This window comes from Trichosurus vulpecula, chromosome 7 (genome assembly GCF_011100635.1).
Source record: "Trichosurus vulpecula isolate mTriVul1 chromosome 7, mTriVul1.pri, whole genome shotgun sequence".
Classification (NCBI taxonomy): Eukaryota; Metazoa; Chordata; class Mammalia; order Diprotodontia; family Phalangeridae; genus Trichosurus; species Trichosurus vulpecula.
This window is the reverse complement of record NC_050579.1, coordinates 151,523,506-151,549,601: the sequence shown is the minus strand read 5'-3', so window position 1 is coordinate 151,549,601 and position 26,096 is coordinate 151,523,506. Positions and strand designations below refer to the sequence as shown.

The 26,096-nt window shown below is 39.0% G+C and overlaps 1 pseudogene; it reads left to right on the top strand.

The window, feature by feature from the left end:
* The first annotated feature begins 239 nt into the window (after positions 1-239).
* On the top strand, positions 240-26,096 carry LOC118857680 (annotated as a pseudogene).

The following is a 26,096-nucleotide window of genomic DNA, read 5'->3' as shown; positions in this document are numbered from 1 at the left end:
GTTAGAAAAAAGTAACAAGTGGACATTCATCATGTTCCCTTTCTGGCCCAGAGATGAAGTGCTTGGATTCTGTAAGAATTGTGTTCTGGCACTAAGACAACATTGGGAACAATAGGCCGGGAACTCTGGACATGAATCAATACTGCTCACAACCATAACTGGACGCACCAATGAACAGAAACAGAAATCATTTGCTAACTCTTAGTGCTGTCTAGACACAATGTCTTCTTGATTAACCAATGGCTCACACCTCTTCAAGAATTCTTGCAAGGATGCAGAATGGATGCTGGGTCTGGATTTACGAAATAGAAGCAGCACATTCGACAGTCTATCAGGATACGTGTCATCTGTACATCGTATTCACAGAGTATACTTACTTTGTGCAAGGTATTATTCTAGATCTTGGGGAAGAAGCAAATTATCAAGAAGTCATGGGCCCTTGGCCTCCTAGATCTTGCAATCTATTGGGGGAGATGATATCCAAAAATGGCTATCTATATGATTAGTGTATAACCAAACTGTTGTTTGCTGTTGCTATAATAAAGATTATTTAAGGCCAAGGGTCATAGGAGCTTGAGAAGAGATATGTGTCAGGAAAAGCTCAAGCAGAAGGTGACACCTGAAGTAGGCCTTAAGGTACAGGTAGAATTTTAATACGGACAGCTAGGTGTTGCAGTGCAGTGTTAGGGGCCCAGAGTCAGGAGTTCAAATCCGTCCTCAGACACTTCCTATCTATGTAACTCGGTTTCTTCATTTGTAAAATGAGCTAGAGAAGGAAATGGAAACAATTCCCGTTTCTTTGCCAAGAAAATCCCAAATGGGGTCACAAAGAGTGGGACAGGACTGAAAAATGACTACACAGAGACAACACAATGTGATGATGTATGAGAGTAGAGTGTCCCTAAAGTCTGGACACATAGGCAAAAATGCGTATTTTGAAATATTTGGATTATTAACAGACCTTAGCTGCCTTGACTTCTTTTTCTGGGGTATACTAAAGGAGAAGGTGTACTCAGTGAAAATCACAGACGCAACACGCTTGACTGAGCACATAGAGTGAATGTGCTAAAATTGATGGCAATGTAAAGTTATTGCATCGAATTCACATGAATCTTGCAAAGTGCATAAACCTTTGCATCACGAACAATGGAAATCATATTGAAGATGTTATTTGTTAATATTCCAATTAAACAAAATGTTGTTGAAAATTTCATTCATTTCATTTCTTGAAAATATGCATTTTTGCCTATGTGTCCAGACTTTAGGAACACCCTGTAGAAGAGAGGAGGCAGGGAGACCCACCAGCAGGCTATTATAATAGTCCAGGCATGAGGTGATAACCTTTATAATTCCACAGCGTTCTATTTTCATGGCCTCCCTCTCACTCCATGTACATTGCTATAGTCATTGTGAATGTTGTTTTCCTGGTTCTATTCACTTTACTCAATGTCAATTCATATAAATCTATGCACACGCACTTGCGCGCGCACGCGCGCCCACACACACACACACACCAAAAAAGAACGCCTACTCTCAAGGATCTTATATTTTATCAAGTTCATGTTTTAATAGCCAGCTTAAGAACTACACATTATTATTATTATTTTATTTTTATTATTATTATTTTAAATACAGATATAGAGATATAGGTGTATCTTTAAATATAGTAAGGAAACACAAAGCAAAACCTCAGGATTAGAAGGAGCAGCTATTGACTTGGCTGGTGTATTTGAGGACTGGCTAGTTTCTGGCACTTCCTAAAGGTTCGGTGTCTTTGCCAATGAAAGTACACATATTCAAATGTTACTACCTTCCATTTGCATGCTTGACTTCTTTTCACTTTTGCATTAAGTAGAAAGAGTGCCATTCAATATATTCTTTAGTGTGAAGGCATCCATCATCAAAATGTCTCTGGGCACAGGGATTAATTTACTTTGATACTTTGAAGGATCTGTGGGTTCCATTAGCGTGCATACTTTCTCCACCGGTATAGATAACAACCCTTCCTGACCTACTCATCCTGTGCATGTCTTCACGGCTTTTCAAAACCCCTCCATAAATCATCTACCAAAAGCACTAAAGAGCTTCTTTTTGTCCTTTTGGTCTCTCCATCTGCCTGTTTATTGACTCTTATTCTTTCTACATGACTGGCCAAATTTTTCTAGTCGTAAATACCCTCGATGATGTCTCCTGCTTTGAAATAACAGGCATCCTCAAAAAAGGGCTAAGGAAGATAGCAGAAAGTACTGGATTTGGAGTCAGAGGAATTGGTTCTGAATCAGATTCTGCCACCTAAATTTGTGTGACCTTGGGTTTAACTTAACCTCTCTCTGCCTCAGTTTCTTCATCTGTAAAATTAGGGAGATGGAATAGTTGTCCTTTAAGGGGGTGGGGGATGGGGTAGCTAGGTGGCACACTGGATAGAGCACAGAGCCCAGAATCAGAAAGATTCCAGTTTCAAACACTTACCAGCTGTGTGATACTGGGCAAGTCATTTAACCCTGCTTGCCTCAGTTTCCTCATTTATAAAATTAACTGGAGAAGGAAATGGAAAACTACTCCAGTATCTTTGACAAGAAACTCCCAGAATGAGGTCACAAACAGTCAGACGGGAAGGAAAGACTGAACAAAAACAAGGTGGGGGGTCAGGGGTGGGGGGGGTCGGAGAGTTGGGAATCTCCTAAAAAAGTAAAGTTTTACAAATTTCCCTGTTACTGTTGAGAACACCTCCATCCTCCCAGCCTTGAAGGTTCACAACTCTGGTATCCATACTCAATCTGTTGCATATTTTATAATTTCTGCATTCACCATATCTCTTAGATAAGTCCCCTCCTCTTCACTCTCAAACCCACCACCTTAGCTCAGGCACTCATCATGTCTGACTCAGACTATTACAATGGCTTCTCTTGGGTCCATCCTATCTTCCACAAAGTGGATTTTTCTAAAGCATAGATCACCCTCCTGATCAGCAAACTCCAGTGGCTTCATGTCATCTCCAGAATCACATATAAAGCCCTCTGTTTGATATTTTAGGTTCTTTATAATCTGGTCTCTTCCCACCTTTCCAGTCTTCTCTTACTTTATTCCTTTCCACAAACTCATACCTACATTTCACATGCCTATATTGATATTCCTCATCCCTGACACCACATCTCTCCTTTCCATGGAATGGGGGAAAAAAGGCACACAGGATTGAATTTCCTGGCTATTCTCCATATCTGGAATGCTCGCCTATCTCACTTCTACCTCTTAACATTTCTGGCATCTAAAAAAAAAAGAATCATTTCAAATGCCACCTTGAGCAGAAGGCCTTTCTTCATCCCCCAAATTACCTGAACCTTCCTCTCTAAGGTTACTTTAATTTTATTCTGTATCTATAAATCTATTTTATTCTTTTTTTTTTTTTGCAGAGAGGAAGGCAGAGCAATTGGGGTTAAGTGACTTGCCCAAGGTCACACATGCTAGTAAATGTGTCAAGTGTCTGAGGCTGGATTTGAACTCAGGTACTCCTGACTCCAGGGCTGGTGCTCTACTCACTGTGCCACCTAGCTGCCCCTATTTTATTCTTTATCTCATAAACGGGTATGTCTATCTATCTACTTATTTACTTACATGTTGCCCACCCCACCAGTATGCAAGCTTCTCAAAGATAGGCATTGTTTTCATGTTTTTGTCTTCATTTGCATCCCCAGAAGTAAACAACAAATGATTGTTGATTTATTGGTATTGTAAGACCAAGGTGGCACAGTAAATAAAGTGCTGGGCCTGGAATCAGGAAAACCTGAATTGAAATCTGGCCTCAGACACTTAAGAGCTGTGTGACCCTGGGCAAGTCACTTAACCCCATTTGCCTCAGTAATATGTAAAATTCAAATTGAAAGAATGGTGTCTGTAGTACCGGATGGCACGTGCCACTAAGAGTGGGGTGCAGTAAAAAGACACAGGGGTGAGGAGTGGGGAAGTGTTTCTCGGCATGTATCTAGGACTTAACAGGGAATAAACAGGATTTGAAGGAAGGGCTTCTGGCTACCATGGCTTATCATGAATCATGTATGTGTCTCAGGAGACCTAATAAGTAATCCTACAGATTCATGGTATGTTACACCTGAAGGGAACTTTAAAAGCTTCATTAAATCCAGGTCCTTCCTGTTATAGATGAGGATTCACAGAGGAGCTAGGTGGCATAGTAGATAGAGCACTGGCCTTGGAGCTAAAAGGACCTAAATTCAAATCTGGCCTCAGACACTTACTAGCTATGTGACTCTGGGCAAGCTCTTTAACCCCAATTGCACCCCCCCAAAAAATAATAATAGAAGACAAAAATTCACAGAAAAAGAGAAAATGACTTACTCAAGAGGACCTAGGTTCCAATGCTTCAGTAGAACTTGAATCTAGGTCTTTTGCTTTTCAAGCTCACAGCCTTCTTAACTCCCTTATGTGACTTGGGAAAAACTTTACCTCTCTAGGCCTCAACGAGTATATCCGTAAAATGTGAGTTTTAGATTTCTAAAGCCCTTCTTGGTACTAATGATCTATAGAAATAATTAGACTTCTTATCCACAGTAGTGGATAGAGCATGGAGCCTGAAAGTCAGAAGATTGAGCTTCCTGAATTTTCAAGGTGGATAATTCTGATTTTGTTGCTGTTGAGTCCTTTCAATTATATCCAACTCTACTGGACCCTATTTGGGGTTTTCTTGGCAAAGATACTAGAGTGATTTGCCATTTCCTTCTCCAGCTCATTTTACAGATGAGGAAACTGAGGCAAACAGAGTGAAGTGACTTGCCCAGGGTCACACAACTAGTGTCTAAGGCAGGATTTTAACTCAGATCTTTCTGATTCCTGGTTCAAAGTTATATCCACTATGCGATTTAGGGGTGTGTTTGTGTGGTGTGTGGTGTGGTGTGTGTGTGTGTTAAGGCATGAAACAATCATTATATTTATACCATACTAGACATGCTCAAATTTACCATAACTGGATGAGGAAATTCAATCCTGCGTGCCTTTTCCCCCTGCTCCATTTAGAGGACCACTGTCTTCCAAATTGCTCTTTCTGCCTCTAATAGTTTTAAGACATCACAGAAGATGAGATTCACTGCTGACAAGCCTCAGTCGGCGATGCCAAGGCCCTATAAACTGCTACCATTGAAAATGCTGCCTAAGTGTTCATTGAGTAAAACACAGTCCCTGCATTTAGCTAGGGCTAAATTTAGCTTTCTGATGCAAATGAAGGCGGCAGGAACTTTTAGAGTTAGAATTGGTTTTTAATCCTAATGCCAAAGAAATGTATTTTATTTACCTCATATAAGAGAGGATATTTGTTCTTATATGAGACTTTTTCTAGTAGTAAAACAGAAACCTTTCTTACATGTTGACAGGACCAATAGGGAGCTAAATGGAAGGAATTACAATTTTTATAAAAACCCTCATTTGAAATTTCAAAGTTGCCCTGTCTCATATCTTATTCATATGGTATTCCCTCTCTTACTAAGGTCACTTAAAAAAATAGTTTTGGCACTAAGCCAAGTAAGTGCTGTTTTGGAAAATAGTTTTATGCAAAGAACTCGTAAGAACATTGCATGCTACTTTAAGGCAGGGAGTATTTGCCATTCCTTTGAAATTCTGGTGAAGTGTATAGACAACCCTCTTCTCAGAATAATGTTTTTAAATGCATAAAATAAAACACATAGGATTATAAAGGAAATCAATTACATCGATATACAATTACCAAAACATTTTTCAAAAACAAGTTTACAGATCCCAAGTTAAGAATCCCAGCTTAGGGAGTATCCAAGTCTGAAATAAAGTAAACTCCTTTACGGCAGGGATTATCTTAATTTTGTATTAGTGGGCGCTTAAATAAGTATGCATAGAGTGGTACTAGGTATAAAGGCACATCTAAGGATGGATATTACCACTAGACCTTCCCTTTTGCCAAGGAGAAGAGATAATGGTCCTCTAAATAGAATTGTGGGTGGAAGACAAATATCAATCAATAGGCATTCATTTGTTAACTAGCCAAAGGCCAATACACACCTCTAGGAACTTAATAAATGCTGATAGTGTAACTATCCAGTCTGCTATATTGACAGTCAATGGAATCAAATTATCATTCGATTTGAGAAGAATCATCCAACTATTTTTAGTTGGATGATTTTTAACTGGATTTGACTCCATTCCACTTCATTTCGTTCAATTGCAAAAGCATTTATTGGGCACTTATTATGTGCCAGGCCTTGCATTAGGCACTGGGGATACAAACACATAAGTGAATCTATCCCAGCCCTCAAGGAATTTCCATTTTACTAGAGAGAAGCAAAATGAAATCAAGATGTGCTAAGGTGAAAAAATAAAAAAATATATACAAAGTAAATTACAAAATAGTTTCAGAGGGTGGGAAGGAGAGTATTAACAAGGGTGTGGGGAGAGGCTCAAGAATGGCCTCTAATTGGAAGAAGACTTTGAATGGCATCTTGAAGGAGTCTGGAGGAGTGCCATGGGGCACCAAGATGATGAGAGAGAACATTCCAGGTTTGAGGAGGAATGAGTGAAAAGTTAAGGAGGCAGGAGATGAAAAGTCATGTTCAGGGACTACAGAGGAAGCCAGTTTAGGGATAGGGTGTTCCTGGTAAAATACCATCTCTAGATTTAGGAAGTTGCACCTTCTCTGCAATTTATAGTCTTAGGAAATTGCCTAGAACATTGAAAGATTAAATGCCCGTGGACTTGTTGCTATTGCTGAGTTGTTTCAGTTGTGTCCAACTCTTCATGACCCTATCTGGGGTTTTCTTGGCAAAGATACTAGAATGAAATTTCCTTCTCCAGTTCATTTTACAGATGTGGAAAGAAGGACAAAGAAGGTTAAGTGACTTGTCCAGAGTGACACAGCTAGACGCAGTGACTGAGGCTGGATTTGAGCTCAAAAAAGATGAGTCTTCTAGACTTCAGGCCTGGTGTCCCAACCACACAGGGTCTGATATGTCAGAGACAGGACTAGATCTAGTCTTCCTGATTCCAAAGCTAGCTTTCTATGCACTATTCTATGTGGCCAAAATTAAAGAAATATATTCTTACACTCTCAAGGAATTCACATTCTAATGGGGGAGATAGAGAAGGTTTCAGCTGAAAATTAGACATAAAGTCCTCATTGATCCTCAGGGTTCAATGGCAAGGCAGAGAGATGACAATACATTTTCTTTAGTATCCTTTCCATTAATAAAGCCATATCAGTTTTTTTTTTATTTCATTAAGTATTTCCCAATTGCATGTGAAAAATTTTTAACATTCATTTTTTGGAATTTTGAGTTCTGGACTCCCTCCCTCCCTCCCTCTCCTCTTGTTTCAACAATTCGGCTAGCAGCTGCTGTGGGGGTGAAAAGCCAACACAAGCCCAACAACAAGAACGTGGCCAGCCCAGGTTCTTTTGATCTGCTTTACTAAAGAAAGCAACATTAAGGGGTTAACAATCTTAGTTTAATCCAACATACAAATATCATTCGCTCAGCTCAGGGGGAAAAGCCAGCACCCTGAGCTTCAGAGCAAATAAACACAAATCAACAGATTTCTGTCTGACAAAATCACAATATGCAGTTACCAGAGAAGCATCAATATCTGGATTTTCTTTAAAGCTGGGGAGCTCAAAATAATGGCTTGCCTAGAGTCATGCACCACTCCTGCTGTGGCTAAGAGCTCCAAAAGAGAAAGCCAGCCTCTGGGTTTATACGTCTTGTTCAGGGTCAAAGGTGAGTCACACATGCAACTCACCCACATGACCTAAAACCATCACAAAAATTCGACTTGAACCCACGTGGTCTAAAAGCCTCTGATGTCACAAACATGTCACTCAGACCCATGTAAACTTGGCTTTCCCTCCAGGCAAGGAGGTCATCAAGGACTCCTAATTTAATCAAGGAAACAAAGGCCAAATTCTTTAAGCTCACTTGGTTGAATAAGTGCTGAGAGCCCATCTTGATTCCCAATACACCTCTCCACTCCTTTAGGTGGCAGGCATTTTGAAGTCAATTATCCATGTGGAGTCACACAAAACGTATTTCCTTGGGTGTTTTCAAAGATGGTATCTCTATTGTGAACTATAGGGTATTATATGAAGAGAGTGAAAGTATAGGGTTGAAGTATACAATAATAAAATTGAGGAGAAAACAGTAACGACAACAACAAAAAGCCCCATCAGTTTTTGATGCTGAACCACCTGACCGTATTGAGGAGTTGGCCATCCAAAGCTTTTTTTTCTGAGTCTTCAGTTCTTGTTGTTACTAAGGAGGAGAGATTACCATCCCATCAATCTACTCGTCCATATGAGCCCGGACCAGGAGTTAGTGTCATGAAACCTTTGGCAATCTGGTGAAATCTATGGATCCATCTCAGAATGTTTGTAAATGCATATTTTTTTAAATAGAAATACAAAGGAAACCAATTACGTTGAAATATATTTACCAGAATGAGTGTGTGTATGTAACTAAGGTTCTCAGATTCCAGATTAAGAACTCCTGGCCTAGATTGAGTAATATACACTTAAAGTACCTATTGCAAATTTAACTAAGTGCAAATTCGAAGAGAGGAGGTGAAAAAAGAAACACATTTGGTGATACACTCACTTTTCATGGTAGGCCCATGCTATGGATTATAGTATAAAAAATCCTTGACAGGAAGTAAAGAGATGTGAGTTCCAAATACTATCTAGTCGTGTTGCCTTAGATGAGTCATTTATCCTCTTAGCTTTCAATGTCCTCTTTTGTAAAACGAAGCTAATAACACACTTACCCTACCTACGTCATAGAGGTGTTATGATGGTGTACTGAGATGAAACATGTGAAAGCACTTAGAAAAGTATAAAAAGCCATACAGTGGGAAGGGATTATCGGGCATAATCATTTTTAAAATTACATTTTGAAATTTGGAATCATACATAAACCATCACTGTGAGGGGCAGCTAGGTGGTAATGTGGACAGAGCACTAGGTTGACTAAGATCAGGAAGACTCATCTTTATGAGTTCAAATCCAGCCTCAGACACTCATTTAACCCAGGTAACTGGGTTAAATAACCTGGAGAAGGAAATGGCAAACCACTCCAGTATCTTTGCCAAGAAAAACCCACATGGGGTTGTGAAGAGTCAGACACAACTGAACAAACAACATCTACTTCACAGGGTGACTGAAGTGATGTGTGTGAAAGCATTTTGAAAAGTATAAAATGTTATACTGAGGGAAGGAATTATTCTGTATAATGATAAAGACTACATTTTGACACATGGGATTACATATAAACCATCATTGTAAAGAAGGAAAAAAATAGGCTAACCTCTCATACCCATGTTTGCCTTTAAATTTTCTCAGAGGAATGATGATATGGACTTATCTCCTCTCTATTAAAACTGTTTTCACACTATATTTCCTTCTCCAATGGGTGAAAATAACAATGTACTTTTCCCTCCCTGACTCTGTTTTCTTTGGATCCTATAGATAATGAATCCAAACCAAAATAGAGTTGGCTTCAGGCAATGAACATAGCTGGCCTCAAAATGTGACTGACTGAAGACCACTAAAAATCAGATTATTGTAAAGGAAAAGAGGTGACATTGACAGAATAGAGCTTTAAATTATTTATCCAGCCTTGATTTAGTTTATGATCTTTCTAATAATGCATGTACTGATATGTACACTGAACAATTGGAACTCATGAAATATTCAAGTTTCATTTCATCTATAACACAAGGCCATCACAATATTTACTTCAAGAAGAAGTGGGAAGATGAAATAGAGCCAATGCACCAACATTTTCATTAGTAAAATTAGTTTTTCTATTAAATTACCTGAACGAAAGGTAAATTCACCCATATTATGTGTGTGTGTGTTTCTGCTCACAAAGGCATAGAGAAGACGATCACTTCAAGTCCCTACCAGTTTTAGAATTTTAACTGCTTGATAATATAATCATAGATTTAGTGCTGGGAAGAACTCAGAAATCATTGACAGTCAAACTGAGGCTGAGAGAGGTTAAATGACTTGCCCAGGGTCACATAGCTAAGAAGGCATTTGAACTTGGGTCTTCCTGATTCCAAGCCAAGTAGTACTCTATCTACTTTGCCACACAACTGTTGATTAAACAACAGTTTAATCAATGAACAGTTTTAGAGGGATCTTTCTAGCATAAGGCTCACGAGGGTGTCCCTATGTGCCCTGATATAAGGATTTTATTGTTTTTCAGTTATTTCAGTCAGGTATGACTCTTCATGGCTGCATTTGGGGTTTTCTTGGCAAAGATACTAAAGTGGTTTGCCATCTCCTTCTCTAGCTCATTTTATAATTGAGGAACCTAAGGCAAACAGGGTTAAGTGACTTGCCTAGAGTCACATAGGCAGTAAGCATCTGAGGCTAAATCTGAACTCAGGTCTTCCTGACTCCAGGCCTGGCACTTTACCCACTATGCCATATAGCTGCCCTGATGTTGGGGCTAAGAGAAAGGAAGTCAGTATTTTCTATAAGCACACACACACACACACACACACACACACACACACACACTCACGTATATATGGATACCTAAAGATAAGGAGTAGAATGGTTCACTAATTAGAGAGGTTCTTGAGACTATGTGGATAATACTACATGTACATCTTGTTTTCTGGATCTTCTGAGCGGAGAAGGGTTAGAAGATTCATGACCCCCAATAAGGGAAGGCATTGGATCCAATCAATCAATCCACAAGCATATATTAAATAACTACTAAGTGTCAATCATAGTAGTAAAACAGCACTGGGGATACAAAGACAAAAAAGGAAATGGTATCTGTCCTCAAGGAGTTTACATTTTATCAAGTGAGACAAGTGAGATAATATATATATATATATATATATATATATATATATATATATATATATATATATATATATATATATATTAGTATTTGGATAGATGCCAATAAATTCATAGTCCTGAACTTTGAAGACTACAAAAAATATCCAGCCTCTGTTGACCCTCAAGAATGTCAACTTAGCTTAGTCAAAAGAAGGGAATTTAGTACAGACTCATCTAGGAACACAGGATCAAAATAAGAGAATAAGTTAGTCAGGAAGAAGTAGTTATAGTATAAAGAGGTGTAAGGTACTTGGCAGCTGGGGATCCAGCAGCCTAGCTCACATGACATAGATGAAAAAGACAACTATTCCATTAAGGTTTGACCAATACTTATATGATTTGCTTTAGAAGGCCTGTAGCCCTTAAAATGGGGTGACTCAGGCACCAAATTCTAAAATATGGGGGAAATATAATTTTCTGCTATAAGACTATGGGGCAAAATAAGTTTTCCCAAACTCTAGCCTTGGAGTTGAGAATGAGAGGACCCAAGTTTAAAAAGCAGGTACAATAGAAAAAAGTCTCTGCACAGGTAACAGATTCTCATATTTCATATAGGAGAAAAGATTATGGAAGGCCGAAAAGGCCAACTTTGGCCATCAATTCTATAAACCATAAAACTTGAAACGAGTTAGTAGTGTAGCACCTCCTCTGGCAGACAAAATAATGATTTATTTAGAGGCCCAGAGACTGGAGAAGGAAAAAAGAAACAATTAATAGCTTTAGTAATGTAGTATGATATAAAATAAATACATAGCAATCATTGGTTGCTGACTATTGCCTCTCCTGTGGGCTTCCAGGGTCACCACACTGGGGCTTTATCAGGGGAGCCTTGTACTCTTGCTATCTCTGGACACAAATCCTTGAAGGTTAGCAACAACCCCTTTCATAATGCCAGTGGGCTTCTGCCTAACTTTTTAGCAGTTCTAGGATGAAAGAACTTACTTAGTATGTAGTTTGTCATTGGATTTCTTGATTATTATTCAGTCAAGTGCAAACTTCGGGGTTTTGCTGGAAAAGGTATGTGTCTGTGAGAGCTAGGCAATCTTTCTTATGTTAAGGAAACCATCTTGCTCCAATGTCCCCCAGTAGTACCATGTTACATGGGGCAATGCACCCTGTGGCATTACACGGTGCCTCATGGCCCTTAGAGGAAAAGTGGCCAAGTTCTGATGTGGAACAGGGAAAAGTCACCAATAATGAAGCTACAGTGACTGTCCCAGAATCTTGGCCTTCAACTTTCTAGTTTATGGGTATAAATACACATACTCAGCTCAGAGTGAGGGGGTCTCTTTTCTTAATTTCAGTGGCCCTTACTTAAAAAAGTGAAAAATACTGTGACTGCTAATGATTCTTCCGTTAGCCAAACTAGCCACACTTTCATCCTAGAAGGGAAAACAGCAATGAAAGGTATTCAGGAATGAGGAACCTGTGACCTTGAGGCCACATGTGGCTCTCTAGGTCCTCAAGTGTGGCCCTTTGACTGAATTCAAACTTCACAGAACAAATCCCCTTAATAAAAGGATTTGTTCTGTAAAACTTGGACTCACTCAAAAGGCTTCAGCTAAAAGACATAGAAGGCCACATGTGACCTGGAGGCCACAGGTTCCCCACCCCTGGTATAGGTCATATTGTCCTCTTCTCTGGGCCCAGGAAGATAAGTAGCTAGGGCAGACATTCTTAACCTGAGGTTCATGAATAGCTTTCAGAAGAGTCTGTGAACTAAAAAAAAATTATAACTGTGTTGCAATACTATTAGTTTCCTTTGTAATCCTATATGTTTTATTTTATGCATTTAAAAACATTATTCTGAGTAGGGGCCCATAGGCTGCCAAAGGGGTTCATAAAATGAAAAAAGATTAAGTCCTGATCTAGAGCAAGAAGAGACTAGAGTCCCCATGGTTTCTTTGAACTTTTTACACTTATAGTGAACTAAAAGTAAAGTAAAAGAAATATTTTAACATTTATTTGGTCATTTTCACTACCCCAAAAATATACAATTTAAATGGGCATATCTGCATACAAACAACAGATTTGCAGCCTTTATCATTTTTATGATTGCATGGCTCCAAAAAAGATTCAAATTTAGCCTAGTTTATAGCTTAAACATAGCATAAAATGAAACTTCTGAAAATGTCATGGCAACACATCAAACATTTAATGTCAGGTTCCCTTATGTTCTTGCATTGCGAAAGCCATCCACCAATTACGCAACTTTGGAATGATATTTTACTTTGTAATTAAAAATCTACTTCCTTGTGCTTGGTATTTTGGAGAGCATCTGTGCAGAGCAGTTGCTCCTTGTGAAGTAAAGGGAGTATCTTTGCACTCTGCAAGACCTTTGCACACAGTGCCATTATGAAGAAGTTGTTCAGATTTGTTAATGTGGCAACCCAAATTTCGCACCGCTAAATGTTATCTAGGAATCACCGAGTGGTGCTGAGGGATAAGCCCCTTTGTTCAGAGCTGGATGTCAATTATATTAGACAGTTTGCTTTGTGCAGTTTGACAAATGTTACCTTAATTTAATGACAGTGCCACAAACTTCATCTGATATACTTTCCAGCCTTTAATTGTTTTCTTCTTAGATTGACGTTGTGGGGCCATTTCTTACCTCATTTGAATAATAATATACTCAGGGTTATGAGAGGAAAGGAAAGCTATTTGTAAATGGGCAACAACAACAAAAAAATCTGAGATTCTTTTTATCATCTCTTTCTTGCCAGTTGTATGCAAGTTTCCGGGAATTCCACAGAGCCGCGTCTTTAATAAAGCCTCTCTACCTGAAGTTAGATTACTCTTGGTAACTGAAAGAGGTCCTGTTTTCTAATTGAGTACAGTCCCTCATTGGCCTAAATTGACACTAACAATGCTTTAAAATTGCAGAATAATTTCAAGGACTTTAAAGTTAAATCAAGTTAATGTGAGCGAAGGAAATAACTGCTAGAGGATGCTGATGCTTAATAAATGGTAAGATATATAAATATGAAAGTTTATACTATTGAAAGATTGCAACTTCCATTACAATAAAAGAATGGTGATTTATAACCCTCAGAAAGTTGGTCATTCTGAGATAGATGGTTTTTCTCTTTGAGCAACCAACTTATTTCATTTTGGCCATTTGGGGTGGAAACCTAAAAATTGAAGCTTTCTTGCCTTTTAAAAGTGAATATATTGAATATATTGAAGAATGGTTTTCAATAGCTATTCATGATAATTCAAGGTCCTCATGATCAATGTTGCTATCATCATTGTCATCATGATAACCTTTACATAATTTACTTCATTTGAGCCTTACAACATCTCTGTGAGTTAAATACTGCTCTAGGACTATTATCGGGACTCCCATTTTACAGGTGAGGAGACTGGGACTAAAAGATGTTGAATGAATTGACCACAGTCACAGAGCTAGCAAATGTTAGATGTAGGATTTGAATCTAGGTCTTCCTCACTCCAATCAGCACTCCAACCACTAAACTACTTTGCCATAAATTATTGTATTGTCTGCTTCTGATACAGTGTTGAGTTTAGAGCCTCTTAACGTGAGTGTGGCTATTTGCCCCTCACCAGATGGCCTCTGATTGTTTTGTTTTGTTTTTTTTTTTAGTTCTTGTGTCTGCTTTTTATAGTTTTGTTTCTTCCCTTCTCTTTTTGTTTTGTGTGGGACAGAGTGAGTCTGACAACATTAGGCAGCATGGACAGATCTCTTTACATTATCTTTGCCATCAAACCACCCCTCTTCCAAACTTCCCAGTTACTGTCTAAGAAGCTACTATCCTTCTAGTCACAGAGACTCACTCACAATCTCAGTATAATTTTGAACTCCCCACTTTCCCTCATCCCACATATGCAATCTGTTGCCAATCTTATCATTTCTCCCTCTACAACTTTGTGTGCAAACAGACCTCCAGCTGTCTTGCTCTCCCATTGCTTGGAAACTCCCAAGACTACCAACTTCCTTTACATAGAAGTAGGAAAAATAAATACAAAGAGGAAAAGGGCAGAGGTCTATTTTGCAGAGCCTCATTGGGAAAAAAAATTAGTCTCCCTGCCTCATCTTCCACTTCTACAATCTATCCTCCACACAACTACCAAAGTGATATTCTTAAAGCACAAGTCTGATAATGTCACTCCCTTACTCAATAACCTCTACTATGTCCCTATTGACTCTAGGTTCAGCTATTATTTCACATTTATTTTGTTGGTTTAAAAATTTCTATTTTGCAGGTTTCATAATGTACAGACTTATTAATATAAACATATATAGTTTATAGATAAGTAAATATATAACAATCCCACAAAATGGACCTGGAGTGCAAGCACAGACCCTTCTAGAAAGATGCCAATATCATTGCTGGAATCTTATACCAAATCTATATAGTATGATGTTAAGAAAATAAAAAAATATAGAAAACCACTCTTGTGAATTCATAACCCAACCCTCTGCCCCTTATCTTCACTTTTGAGAAAATCCACACAAGTAGAGGAGATTTTTGTTTTTACCTCAATTATCTAGGTTGGGAGTCAGCAGTCTTTGACCTTTGTGCAGGCTATTTAATCTAAGCCACCTTCAGAAAACCTTCAATCCATATCCTCCCTGACCCCCTCCCCTCCGCCAATTACCCAACCTTTCTACACACTGCATCTCATTCTCCTTTTATTACTCCTCTACACGTGCAGATTATATATAATATTAAAGATATTTTATGTATAGATAGACATGGATATCTATCTATAGATAGATAAGTAAATATTGTTGCTATTCATCCTTCATTTTTGAAGAGGACCAATCACAGTGTGATGTCTTGACTTGAGCATGAACTGGATTTTAAGTAAGGCTGAGTTTCAGAGTCATTGAAGTCCAGTGGCAAAACAAAAGTCAAGATGACCCACTATGGCCTGGGTTGCAGTGGATGACCTTGGTGTCTTTAATGTCTGACCAGGTTCTAAGCATTCCATAGGGCCTGCTCCAACTGCCTTTTTGGCCATTGGAACAAACTGTTGCAACAAATTGTTGGAACAAATGTTCTCATCCACTCGTTCCACCAGGGAAAGTCTTCACATGTTTGGGGTAGATTTCCCTCTAACTCACTGACAATACACATGTAATAGAAGACTAACCAATGAAGCTAGCCCTTAAAACAGGTATGCACAGAGTGCTTAGCTGATGCAATCCCCACATGGACTTGGGGACAAGAGCAGACATTTTGTAACTGATTCTCTTCTACTAATAACATAGTGAAGAGGAGTCTCTCTGCTTGGCTATGGAGCCAGAAATGGCATGCATTCCTAAGGTACAAGTCAACCCAAACATCTTCTTCCTGCCTGGCTGAGTTCCCATGAAAGACAATGTTTTGAAGGATAAGATCTCAATGTGACCAGACAACATGAATCTTTACTCTTTGCCTATTTGTGTTTATTTTTCCTGCTTCTAGGTGAAGGAGACTGGTGACGACAAAAACCTTGAGAGATTCCAACAGAGAGGAGAGCGAACCAGCTGGAAGTCTGAGAATAAAGTCTAGGCTAGGTTTTGCAGCCTGCCTGTGCAATGTTAAGGGTTAAGGAAGTAAGGATCAACCCTTGGGACTCAGCCTAGCAATATCTGAGACTTGGCTTCATCAAGTAACTGTACTTGGACATGAATTTGGTGGGACCCACACTATATAGAAACAGCATTAGGTTTGAGCCCACTCTTCTCTGGGGGACCATGGTTATACAGGACAGAGAGTGTGCTCAAAGTGTTAGGGTAAGGGAGGGGAATGTTTGTATTTTTATTTTTACTATATCTTTGAAATAAAGCTAATTTATGTTAATTGGTTAAATGGAACTAAGGGAAATCTAATCATTAGAAACAAGAACTGGGTAGAGGAGAGGTAAAAAAACACACTAGAATGGGCACTCTAGAAGATAGCATTAAAAAGTTCCCCTAGCCCCTCAATGATACTCTTAAAACCTTGAGAGGAAGAGCTGGCCAGCCTTATTCTGGAAGTGAGACTAGTATATCACTACATGCTTATTAGAAATACATATTCTTTTTTTGTGATAGTCAAAAAATTTGAAACTCACTTCCCTGAAGCATGGAATTATAACTTATAAAGATCCATCTTGGATATTATCTAAGGATTTGAGTTACTAGAAGCAATGTGTTGTTTTTAGCCCAGCATCATGTACAATAATCTTACAACATGGACCCGGAGTGCAAGCACAGACCCTTCTAGAAAGATGCCAATGTCATTGCTGGAATCTTATACCAAATCTACACAGTATGATGTTAAGAAAATAAAAAAAGATATAGAAACCCATTCCTGTGAATTCATGACCCAACCCTCTGCCTCTTAGCTCCACTTTTGAGAAAATCCAAGCAAGCAGAGGAGACTTTTGTTTTTACCTTAATTATTATTTACTTTAATTAATTATCTAATTGGGAGTCAGTAATCTTGGACCTTTGTGCAGGCTAATTAATCTAAGCCACCTTCAGAAAACCTTCAATGCATTCCTCCCTGACCCCCCAACATCCCCATTTACCCAACCTTTCTAGGCACTGCATCTCATTCTCCTTTTATTACTCCTCTTAAAGCCTACGCAGTTTAAGCTATTTGTTGGAGATTTGTTGTTGTTTTTGTCTAGTTGTGTCTGACTCTTCATGACCCCATTTGGAGTTTTCTTGGCAAAGATACTTGAGTGGCTTGCTGTTTCCTTCTCCAGCTCATTTTACAGATGAGAAAACCAAGGTAAAAATAGTTAAGTGACTTGCCCATGGCTAGTAAGTATCTGAGGCCAGATATGAACTCAGGTCTTCCTAACTCCCGGCCTGGCACTTTATCCACTGCTGCTGTTGGAGCTAGACATGGGTAATAGTCACAGGTAGCTTCAACTCTAAGATAAGGAGATAGAGTTTTTCCTTTCCCACAGTCTTTTCTTTGTTTACATGGAAGTAATTCAAAGTTTAGGTAAAATATCCTTCTCCCATAAGAACCGCCTCAAGTTTTTCTGAAAGTTTAACTCCCTTTCACCTCCATCACAAACTTTCCTCTTATAGACTGGAGCCAACATAGAACTTTATCCTCAAGGAGAACATCACAGCTTGAAAGATACTGGGTATATATATATGACAATACTTCAAAGTTCCCTGATTTCATTGGCTTCAGGGGCATATAACAAGAGGTGACCGTGTCTCAATAGATGGTCTTTATGAATTACTACAGCTGAATAAATTTATTACCAGGTGGTCAGTCTTCTAGTAATGAGCCTGTAGAAATTACAGTAAAGCAATAGGGCAAAGACCCAGAATCATGAATTCACAATCATACAGTTTCAGAGTTGGTAGGAACCTCAATGGCCATCTAGTCCAACCCTACTTGAAAGAAATGTTTTTGCTTTGTTTTGTTCTCCTTATCTCCGGCTTAAATTTATCTCTTTGGCACTTCTACCCACCTCTTCAGTCACGTAGGAAAAAAAAAGTTCAAATCTTCTATGTGATTGCACTTCCAATACTTAAAGATAACTACCCATTTCCCACAAACATTCTCTTCCGACCTATGTACCTCCAGATCCTTCAACTGATCCTCCTATGGTAGGGAGTAGAGGATGCCCTCTTTAGATTGCACCTACCATTGTCTTTCCCAAATTGCGGGGCTCTGAATGACACACAATATTCCAGATATAGACTGGCCAAGAAAGTATCCAGAGGGGCTATCTCCTCTTTATTTTTGGAGGCCTATGCTTCTCTTAATGCATCTCATGATTACGTTACCTTTGGGGACACACTTTTCACCCACATAGAACTTACAATTCAATAAAATCCCCAAATCTATTTCTCAGACAAACTATCTAATCCTCATCTTATAATATTGAAGTCAATGACTTGAATCCAAGTGTTAAGAACAATCCCTCGCTGAGTCTATACTTGTAAAACCTCCCCAGTTTGGGGGGCAGTAGAGTAGAAAGCACATGAGATTTGGAATCTAAGAAATTAAATTCAAAGCCCAGCTCTCCTGTTCCTGTATGACCTTGGGTGCATTACTCAATCTCTCTGGGCCTCAGTTTCCTCACGGGCAAAGTGAGGGGGTTGAACTCAGTGTCCTCTAAGGTCCTTTCTTACCCTAATGAACCTGCCATGCATGTATTTGTGTTCTGCTAGCATAGTGTTTGGGAACCCAGGGTTACCTGTGCACCTGAATAAATCAATGAAAAAGGATTTCCATTATGTGCAGAGCACCGCAATAAGCTCTGGAAATGCACGGAACAAAACAAGGCAGTACCTCTTCTCAAGGCAGATATCACAATGCAAAAATACCTAACACACACTTGGGGTGGGAGTCTCACTTTGCTTAGCTGTTTATTACTTGTTTATGAAGTTGTAGTTTTCCTACAAAATTAGGTAACCTTTAATTAACCTGATTCCTAATTTTAATATCTTAAATTAATAACTTTGAGGGGCTTCAAAACTCTTTTTCAACATCTTTTTTTTTGCATGCATTTCTCAGGCTCACTGTTTTGATGTCTCTGAATAGAAAATGAAAATTAAGCTTTTTAAATGTAGCCTCCTTAATACCTGCTCTTTACTATTTTAAATTCATAGGTGCTTCCCACCAAGGGACCCTCAGGGTGTGAAAAAATGTATGTGCAAACATAGGCTTTAACAAACTGTGTTCAGCATTCTAGTTTCTAGTTTGGTAGAGCCTTACCAAAAAGCAATACAACACACACACACACACACACACACACACACACACAAATACACAAGGTAAATGTCCTGCACCCATTAGTTGCAGTCTGGGCTAAAAGAGCCAGACCATGCATAAATGTCTTATGTGTATAGATTGTCTATTTAATTACACTACCAGATGAAGCCCAGTTGATAAATAATACAGAAATGGGACATTTATATCAATACATATGGTATGGGACTTTCCTGGCATCATACACAGCCTATTGGCTGTTGATGAAGCATGCACTGGCCTTTTGTAGAGATGCCTACCCAGCAATGGCTCCTAACATTGACCACTCCTTTACCAGTAACATAGAGAGAGCATGGTATAGGGGATAGAGAGCTGGCCTCAGGGACAAGATAACCTGGGTTCTAGTTTCACCTCTGACACATACAGGCTGTGACTCTGGGTAAGTCATTTAACCTCTTAACACTTTAGGCAACTCTGTAAGACTCTACGTTCTAGAGTAGGTGCCAACCTTCACTGGGAGAGGGAGGTTCCTTACCTGGAAGTTCTCTGTTCCAATGAAATTACGGGTCCCTGAACTTGTATCAGTGCAGACCTATAAAGCAATTCTAAGAGAAAACTCCTATTCTTGGTGCAGTATTTCCGTCAGATCCTCCCTAGCAAGATGGAGTTATGTTTCAAATTGGAAGGAAAAGATTCGACTTACTTCGGTATTCTGCTCCTCAGTCTGTAAATCATGTCCTTCTTCCTTCTGAATCTGGAATCCATCCTGAATGTGGATCCTTCCCTAAATTCCCTCAGTCCTGAGTGTTATGAAACCAGACAGATAATATTTTTTCTTGCCATTTGGGCCTTTCTTTATGGACGGAATTAACACCGATATCAGTAGAGAATTGGTACATGGATTATTTGAAGCATATGATCATATGATCATGAGTCTATATATAATTAATTTGGGAACAGATGGGTAGTTCATTTAAATTCTATGACACACTTTGATATCTTGAAATGCTAAGGAAAGTAAAAGGCTTTTCAGAATTCCAGGAACCAATTCCAATGATGTCTGGATCTTGGAGCTATTGGCTTATAATAAAGAAAACAGAGAGGCACGGGATTTGAAGTCAGAGCACTTGGACTTGAATCTTGGCTCTGCTACTTATTATCTGTGTGACCTTAGGCACATTGATTAATCTCTTGATTTCTGTATCAAAAGATGGGGAGGGTGAATTAGATGACCTTTGAGGTCTCTTCTCATTCTGAATCTCTGATCCCACGAATGCTGGCAGTCTCAGAACCAGGAGCAGGCTAACCGGAATGCTAGGATGATGGGCATTTAATTCAACTAATTAACTCAATTAGTTAACCTAATTCAGTTTACTGATTAACCAAGGGTTAACCAAAGCAAACCCTTTCTACTTTCACACTGACTATAAAAGGTCCAGAGTCCCTTTTCCTATCTTGACCAGTTCTTATTCAATACTTCAAAGATCTATAATTTCATGGTTGTGATGACTCCCTCCAACCTCTCTGTAGAGCATCAAGAGATGACCTTTGAGAATTGATCTGGCCCCAAATTCATCGCTCAGTCCTAAGCTACTGATGAGCTTTCCCAGACTCAGCGGGGTGGCTCCTTAGAGCACAGGCTATCTGTTTGACCTCATTGAGCTACCTAACTTCTACCAGCCTCCTCCTTAAAATGAGAGGGTGGCCTTTCAACTCCCTATCTGTGATCCTGCAATATGAAAGGGAGACAACCACAACAGTAATGATAACTAGCATTTATATAGCACTTCAAGGTTTGCAAAGGACTTTACAAGTATTGCCTCAGTTTATCCTCATAACAACTCTGGGAGTTAAATGCTATTATCATTCCATTTTACAGATGAGGGAATTGAGGCAGACAGAAGTTAAGTGACTTGCCCAAGCTCACACAACTAATAAGTATCTGAGGCTGGATTTGAACTCAAGTCTTCCTGAATCCATGTCCAAAAAAGAAGAGGATCCCATTCTTGACTTAGAGTGGAATGAATAAACAAATGAATAAACAAAAAAGCATTTATTTAAGTGCTTACTATGTGCCAGTTACGTGGCAAGGCTGGAGATACAAAGTCAAAAACGAGACAGTCCCAGCCCTTGAGGAGCTCACAACCTTTTTTTTTCTATAGATTTAATTTCATTTTTTCAATTAACAAAAATCTAACTTTTCTCCCTCTAACCTTCCCAACCTCTTTTTTTTTAAAAGGGAAAGGAAAACAAAAGCTTTATGATAAATATGCATAGTTGAGCAACATAAATTCTTGTATTGGCCATCTCCAAAAATTATAGTCGCATTCGGTATCCTAAGTCCATCAACTCTGTTAGGATAATATGTTTGAGCATTCTAACAAGGGGAGACAACATACATAGCTGGACCATTCTGATCAAGCAATTAGCACAGTGCCTGGCAACACAGTAGGTGCTGTTAATGCTTATGGATTTGTTGGTATATATTCCAGCTAAAGTCAGGAAAGAAAGTGTCAACAGAGCCTCAGGGCTGGTGATATGATCCATTGAGCAGCTAACTGATGTACTTTAGACTAGATTATTCCTGCAGAGCAGAGCTAGAGGGAAGGGGGAAAGTAAGGAAGCAGTGTACACGAAAGATGAGTGAGCTAAAAGACTGGATGGAATGTGAAGCATGACGTGAAGGTCTGGTCTGGGTGGGGCCCAGGGCTATGGCTGGCTACATAAGGTAGGCAGATAGAATTTGCTCTTAGTTATACTCACCTTGGGTCGGATTGGGGAGGGGGAGGGGAATTCCAAAATTGATTGGATGAACTCCTTCCAGAAACCTAAGTAATGTTTTCTGGCTTCTGGGATGGATAGCCCAGGTAATGAGAAAAGGGCCAAAAACAAGTGGATGGTAAGATGACCAAAGCAGATGGCTACGTATAGCATGAAGCATAATCTGATGGTCTGGTCTGGGGCCTGAGGCCAGTTGATATAGTGCTCTAGTTGAATGCTTGAAAGAAATGTGCTTCAGTCAGCTTGACTCAGAAATATTTTCATTATACCAAGAATTCCGTAATGGACAGAAATACCATAAAAGTAGCATTTATGGTAATAGGATTTTATTTACAGCATTATTTTTTCAAAGGAAGTATCATAAGATCTTCTAAAAAAAATGTTGCTTCCAAAACCAGTGTATAAAGCTTCATACCTAGATAAATGCATATGTATGTATACAAGCATGCATATAGGCACATGTGTCTCCAGTATATCACCTTCAACACATTACAGGAGTTCAGAAAGGTTGTGATAAGAACAATAATATTCCCATTACATGAGGGCACTGACCTACTGAAAGTGTTAATGACCATTAGCTAAAATGAAGAATAATTGCCTTTTAAAAAGTAAATAACAAAATTAAATGAACACTTATTTACTACACTGATTTTCCCTAGACACAGGGAGAGAAAAGCTTCCAGCCATGAGTCCTTATTTGATAGACTTCATGTAACCAAAGACTGATCTGGGCAAACTCTGGAGCAAAGCTTCCAGCTATGTAGCAGTATCTGAATATGGCACACTTACTGGGTTGGGTGGGTAGGGAAATTCCTTTAGACAGGAACTCCCTAAAGAACCATTAGAGGCCCAAGGAAGTTTTCTGGTGTCACCTCTCACAAACCCTAATCATGCTAAAGAAGTCAGATCTGTCATCAGAGAGAACCAGCCCTTGAAAGCTTTGGAAACAAAAAACCTGACTCATCATTTTCCCTCTCTGGGTGTCGCTTTCCTCATATGTATATCTCTAAGACCACTTCCAACTCTGAATTTTATTTTTCTCACACAAAACACTCCATTTCCCAAATACAAGCATTTTTCTTGGTTGTCTGTCATGTCTGGAATTCTCTCCCTCCTCATCTCTGCCTCCTGGCTTTGCTGTCTGCCTTCGAGTCTTGGCTAAATAAAGTCCAATCTTCTGTAAAAAGTGTCTCCTGTATGTTTTACATGACTGCACATGTATACCCTATATCAGATTGCTTACTGTCTCAAGGAAGGAAGAGGTGAAAAAAGGAAAGGGAGAATTTGCAACTCAATTTTTTTAATGAATGTTAAAAATTGTTTTTACACATAATTAGGGGAAAAATAAAATGTAATTTTTTTAAAAAAAATGTTTCCTAGTCCTCCTTAACCTTCCTCTGAGGCTTATCTCCCTCACTTAAATCCAATGAATTTCAGGAGTTGAAGCCAATTCCCAGTCCAGGAGAGCATTTTAGTATTCACATATCGAGTCAAACACTCTTTGGGGAAGGAATTTTTTGTTTTGGCTTGTCATCCCTCCCTACTCTTACCAGTTTAGGGTGAATTTTAGGTGCCCTGTGAAATTATGAAAGCAATTACTGTTTGGGTGTTTCAGAGTCATGTTTTAAACCGTGACATTCTTTTGAACCTGAGTCGACAACACAGCTTCCTTCTGATCCCTAATCTCACCAAACTCTGAAACACATACACAAAGCCTGTAATGACCTGAGACAGAATAGTTCACGAATGTTCATAGGAACTGAGAGCAGGATGGGACCTTAAAAATTCTCTTACTCCAGCCCTCTCTTTTCTTTTTAAATTTTTAATTGTTCATAATTTCTTCTGTTTTTAACATCACCATCATTTCTGTATATTCCTTTCTTTCCCCTCCCTATAGAGCCATCTCTTATAAGAAAGAATAAAAAATTCCAAATTCTTCAACCCCTGAAATTCCAGAATGGTTGTCCCCATCCACAGTTGCACAAACCAGAGTGCCTGTTTTCCCATAGTCCCTCCAACATTTATAATTTTCCGGTTTTTGTCATCTTTGCTATTCTGATGGATGGGAGATGGAATTTCAGAATTACTCTAATTTGCATTTCTCTAATTAGTGTAATTTGGAGCATTATTTCATATGGCTATAGATAAACTGGATTTCTACCCTGGAGAACTGTTTGTTCATATCCTGAGATCATTTGTCAATTAGAAGCAAAGTGACGGTTTCCTTTTTTTTCCTCATTCCCCTTTTTTCCACCTCTTCCTAGCACCACACAACTCCAAGAGTACCTCCAATCCTGCCCAGACCAATTAAAATTAATACGTTAGGAACAAACTAGAAGGATATAATATCTATGAGGGTAAAGGGAAGTAACACGGGAATAAATGGAAAAAAAAACCATTTACTAGGTGCTTATTTACATTGTGCCAAGCACTATACTAAGCTCCAAGGATGTAAAACTAAAACATGGACAGTATCTGCCCTCAAGGTGCTTACGTTCTAATAGGGGATCACACAAATATGGAAGTAGTGACCTGGAAGAGGGAGGCACTTTGGTCCATATAACAATCATGGTTGGGGGCAGCTAGGTGGTGCAGTGAGTAGAGCACCAGCCCCTGAGTCAGGAGGACCTAAGTTCAAATCTGACCTCAGACACTTGACACAATTACTAGCTGTGTGACCTTGGGCAAGTCACTTAACCCTAATTGCCCTACCTTCCCTCCTCAAAAAAAAAAGCTCTTAAAAAACCCCAATCATCTTCAATATTTATTTAGCTCATTAGTTTATAAAGCACTTTACAAATATCGTCTTATCTAATCCTTACCATCCCAAGGAGGTTGACGTTATGATTATATCCATTTTACAGACGGAGACACTGAGTCAGAAGTTAAGTGACTTGCTTAGGGTCACACAGCTAGTTAAGGGTCTGAGGCCGGTCTGATGTTTGAACTCAGGTCTTCCTGGTTCCCAGTCCAGCTCTCATGCTCTGAAAAAGGCAACAAGTAATTAAGAGCATACTATATAGTCTCCTCTGCCACCCCTACCCCCACCCCCACCAGCAGTACTGGAACCAAGTAGAGTCAGTGGCAGGCCCCACTGACCAACCCCTCCTTCCCACTGCCTTTTCAGAACTTGTTCCAACAAACTGTTAAAACATAGTAGATTACTATGAAGCTCTGGATTTGCAGAGACATCCTCACTCAAGGATATTAAAAAGGCCTATTGCAAATTGGCACTTAAGTGGCCTCCAGACAAAAATCTTGAAAATAAAGGAGGTTCAAACAAGTAGCTGAGACATATGAGGTGTTATCAGATGCTAAAAAGAAATGAGACATCTATGACAAATATGGAAATGAATGATTACATTATGGAGATGAAAGTAATTTTGATAATCCATTGGAATATGGATTCACATTCTGGAACCTAGATGTTATCTTCAGGGAATTTTTTGATGGAAGGGACTTTGAAGAGGGAATCCTGGAAACAGAAGTACAGGTAGAGTACCCTTTTTCTCTGCCTTTAGTGGACTTCCACGTTTTAGAAATGGACTTTCTTCATTTGTAGATACTGGATTCACTTCATTTGGTACAGTAGAGCAAGGAGGCCTTCCCTCCTTCTCTTTTATGTCATTTGGTGCCAGTGGAATGGTAACTTCAAATCCGTATCAACAATGACTAAAATAGTTAATGGTAGAAAAATCACTAAAAAGAGAACTATTGAGAATGGACAAGAAAGAGTAGAAGGTGAAGAAGATGCCAGTTAA